We start from the raw sequence: 4,730 nt of genomic DNA on the forward strand, positions 1-4,730 counted from the left end.
GAGTGAAGTGGCCGTGGTTATGCGCTCGCTGCTCTGATCTGTCTCACTTACTCTGTTCTTGCTGGAGGCTCATTCCCTCAGAGCGCAAGCGCTCAGCCCCGTTGCCGCCGGCGCCGCTTCGCACTCCTTGTAAAACTGCCTGCCCCTCCCGCTTCCCCTACCCACCCCCACCGGCCACAGCGGCACAAGTAGCCGTCTCTCCTCCGCCGCCCTGCTCCCTGTGACTCCTCTCCCTTGTCTTACTCCCCCACGACCATGTGCGCGATGCTGAGCCTCGGTCTCAGCCGCAACGTCGGAGACATTGACCACAGAGAAAGAGAAAGCCCGGCCAGGGAGAGGAGAGCTGCTTCCTACCTCCCGCCTGGCAAGTCTTAAAGGGGACCGGCACCGCTGCTCGGCCCAGGACACCAGTCTTATTGAAAGATTTCGATTGTAAGCGCATGCAAAAAAACCACGCACCACCTAAAAATCTGAAATTCATGCAGTATAGGGAAAACTTTTAAAAAGAAGAACTCTGGACTTGAGGGAACTGGAAATGCCAGGCCATTTTTAGAAGTGGCACCAAAGATCAACAAGACCCAGACAGCTTGCAAATACGTGCAAGTATATTTCCTTGTGGTGAGATGCATAGGAAGTAAGTAAACTGGGGAAAGTAAATTTACCAAAAAATCCTACATTCCCCACTGGTAGCTGATTTCTCATTAAGTTTTGAAATGTAAACAATAAAAGCACAATTGGAAATTAAGTCGTTCAGTGACAACCGTGGGTCAGTAACTTAAACGCTTAGCTCAGTAAGGTTGTTCGGCTAACAACCATTCTAGTGTCAATAGTGAAAATAAATCTACTGACTTGCGGACAATGTACTGAGGGACTTTTGCTTTGTTGGTGATGTCAAATTTTAAATGATCATTCAGCCAAGGCCCTACTTGCTACCTTATAAACAAAATCCTGTGGTACCTATTTTGATGATAATAAGTGGGTTATTATTCAGTGTTCTGTCCCAATTTCTTTATCAACATCAACGAAACAGCAATTATTTTGTTATCATTATCCCAATGCTTATGGGAGTTTTCTGGGTACAGATTGGCAGCTGAAAATCTAGCAAGATGAAACCTCATGTATCTATCTTCAAATTAATTCATGAATGATAAACTCTTCTTGCAAGTTTTGTAAATATTGCCTTATATTTGTATTCCTCAGTATTGACAATGCCCCTCGATTTATTTCGACAAATTCTGAAATTGTTCTCCAGGTACCCAAATACAGATTATTTGTGATTGTGCTCCTGCACAATCTTGGTACAATCTTTTTTCATTGCTTTTAAACGTCTGAATCATTTATTAATCCCCCAATCTTACATCTAAATTGTCGTCCTGCATATTTATTCATATTTTGTGCTTTTTGTTGCAGTTTTCATACAGGGTTTATGGATGCCCTCAAATTCAATGTCAAATGCAAATGATGAAATTATTCTTCCAGATCTGCAGTCCAAATTATTTATGTAAATGATGAACAACAGTGATAACAGCACCAATTCCTTTGGGCCAGTCTTTAGAAAGTGCCTTAGAATTGAGGATGCCTTGCTTCCATTATGGTTTTGATATTTTTTAGGTGACCGATGAGGCCAATGTGGGAATTGCAGACTCTTCCACACATGGTGGTCAACAGGTTGGATGGATGGGTAGTTTGTGAGGTGGTCTCTTATTAAAGGCTTCTGATGCATGGCCTCAGGTTTCTCAATAAATCTAAATTGCACATTGTGCAATCATGATTCAGAGACGTCAGCCAGTCAGGCAGCAGCGCCTAAGAACATGGATAGCTGATATCTTGGATCGATATCCTTCAGAGTAGGAGGAAGGGTGCCGACGCGAAACATCACCCATCCATGTCCTCCAGAGATGCTGCCTGACCTGCTGAGTTCCTCCAGCACTTTGTGTCTTTTTTTCATTAACCAGCATTTGCAGTTCCTTGTGTCTCCTTACGATTACATGGTTTTTTTCTGGGAAAATTGCACTAATTGTGAGTTAGCCATATGAAGGCAAATTTCAAGAGATTGTGAATATTATTCAGAAAGGAAGTGATTGGAAGGTAGTGAGCACAGTTAAAACATAGCATTTCAGATCAGCAAAATCCTACAACTTTGGAGGAAAAACATGTTTTTAAATTATTTTTGCCATCAGTCTCTACTTACATATACCGTGTTACTCTAGATCGGTTACCTCGCACTCAAAGAGTTAGGTAATGCTTCCAAAAAAATTGCTCTACGCTCTTTACCCCAAGTTAAGAAGTATGCAGTAAGGATTTAATTCTTTCTTGTCTGTCATATATGTATCGTTCTTGCTCCTTCTGTTTTCTAAATCTATGCACATTTGTTCTCTCTTTCACTTCTTATTCTTGTTTAATTCATTCTCCTCCAATTTCTCCTGACCTATCTTGCACTGTCATTCTTGTGCTTTGCCTTTATTTTTAGTTGTGCTATTTTATATCCCTTCCATTTTTAGCATCGGCTGAATGTGCTACCCCCTGGCTAAAACATAAGTCTTGAAATCTGATACTTTTGTTCACCTCGTCTCTCTTCCCGGTCTCCTTCCCACATCAGCAGATAAGGAGTACAGATTGGTAGTATACTCAACTGTATTCAACATAAAGTAGATTTTGAATGAATGAGTTGACCCAAAAAGTCTTGGCATGGTAAATGAACCAGGAAGCCCAATACATTTTCATGGATTGAGGGCAGTTCAGTGGATAATGAAGCGGTCAAGGCAAGCAAATGTGCAAGCAGGAGGCATTCTGGAAGGATGATCCAGGATGATACATGGGTTAGGCAACAAATATATGTGTTAAAAAAACAATCCAGTAAACATAAGGATGTGAGAAATGGGAGCAAGAGTAGGGCATAGTACCATTCAATTTGATTGTTCGGAATTAATTAGATCTCAGAACTTATTCTTCCTCAATGAGTGGTATCATTCTTAACATTGTACTATTGATTGTACGTTTTAATATTTTGGGAAATGTTACATGTAAATTACAGTTATCAGTTAGTCTATATCCAATGTCCAGTTTATTATCAGGTTTAAAAATATAATTCAACAAATAATCTGAAAATTGAAAGTAAATAACCAAATGTAATCACGTCCCTTTTTGTGAGGATGTATGTCAACAATGGGTAGTCTGATTCCAAATCTGTAGTAAAGTGGTAGCAGCTGAAGTATATTGCCCTGTTGTTTTGCAATTGCTATAATAGGAAATAAAAAAAAACGAGACAGAGCTTCTGGCAACAAGCCAGGCACTGAATTCACTCCTATCTTTTTGGGGCAATTACAGAAGAACAATAAATCAGAGCCTTGCTGGTGATGCCCTAAAAAAATTACGACAAATATTATGCATGAACCAAATGTATGTGTAAAAAAAAAAGCAATCCAGTAAACATAAGGATGTAAGAAATGGGAGCAAGGGTAGGGCATAGTAATTTGCTTGGTATATGTTCGGTAGCTGTGGCAGGCCTTGCATGCCATCACTTCTAATAAGGCAAAACCAAGTGGTAGCTTAAGCGACAGTGAAGCATCACTCCCGCACAAGCTCAATGTGTTCTACTCGCACTTCGAAAGGGCCAACAATGCTGTGCGTCCTTACCCCCCATAGCCCCCGATGATATCTTAATATCAGGCCAATGTCAGAGGATCCTTCATGAGGGTGAACCTTCGGAAAGCGTCTGGATCGGATGGTGTACGTGGTTGCGATCTCACACACTGCACGGTCTAAATAGAGTTTGCTGGAGTTTTTGCGGATATTTTCAACCTCTTATTACTGTGGTCTGAGGTTCCCACCTCCTCTAAAAGGATATCAATAATATCGGTGCTCATGAAGAATTAGGTGACATGCCCCTAATGACTACCCACCAGTGGCACTAACGACCGTGGTGATGAAGTACTTTGAGAGGTTGGTTATGGCGCATATCATCTCATATCATAACAAGAACAAGGACCCACTACAATCTGCCTGCTGCCACAATAGATCAATGGGAATGTGATCTTACTGGCTCTTCCCTTTACATTGGCACTGTGGACAATAAAACACATACATCAGGCTGTTGCTCATCAACTACAGTTCAGTATTCAACACCATCATCCCCTCAAAACTTATTACCAAGTTCAGGGAACTGGGTCTCTGCGCATCCTCATGCAAGTGGATCCTTGAGTTCCTCATCAATAGGCCACAATTGGTACGAATTGGCAACAACACTTCTTTCTCGATAATCGTCAGCACAGGAGAACCTTCAGATTGGGTGCTCAGTCCCTTGATCTACTCTCTACCCATGATTGTGTACCCAGATACAGTTCCAAATCCATCTGTAAATTTGTCGACAACACCACTGCTGATGGACGAATTACAGGTAAGGATGAGTCAGAATGTAGGGGGGAGATCGATCGATCGTCTGACAGAATAGTGCCAGAACAACAACCTTGCTCTCAATGTTACAAGAAGGCCAAGGATCCATGAACCTGCAATTATTGATTGGTCAGCAGTAGAGAGAGTCAGCACAGCGGTGCAGTGGTAGAGTTGCTGCCTTATAGCGCCAGAGACCCAGGTTCGATCTTGACTATGGTTGTTGTCCATAGAGAGTTCGTACCTTCTTCCTGTGACCAAGTGGGTTTTCTCCAGGCACTCCAGTTTCCTCGCACATTCCAAAGTCGTGCAGATTTGGCTTCTGTAAATTGTCCCTAGGT

General features: G+C 41.9%; 1 protein-coding gene across 7 annotated transcripts in view; it reads right to left on the reverse strand.

Moving 5' to 3' along the window:
• zfpm2a (zinc finger protein, FOG family member 2a) overlaps nt 1-154 on the reverse strand; it is a 493,657-nt gene extending 493,503 nt beyond the window's left edge. For 5 of the 7 annotated variants that reach the window (XM_078397881.1, XM_078397879.1, XM_078397877.1 and 2 more), the window contains exon 1: nt 1-154. This exon is cut by the window's left edge and continues 153 nt beyond it. The gene's annotated coding sequence lies outside the window, so the exon portion shown is untranslated. The other 2 variants (XM_078397882.1, XM_078397880.1) reach the window with 1 other exon arrangement.
• Between the last annotated feature and the right edge of the window lie 4,576 nt (nt 155-4,730).

Source organism: Rhinoraja longicauda, chromosome 4 (genome assembly GCF_053455715.1).
Source record: "Rhinoraja longicauda isolate Sanriku21f chromosome 4, sRhiLon1.1, whole genome shotgun sequence".
NCBI lineage: Eukaryota > Metazoa > Chordata > Chondrichthyes > Rajiformes > Arhynchobatidae > Rhinoraja > Rhinoraja longicauda.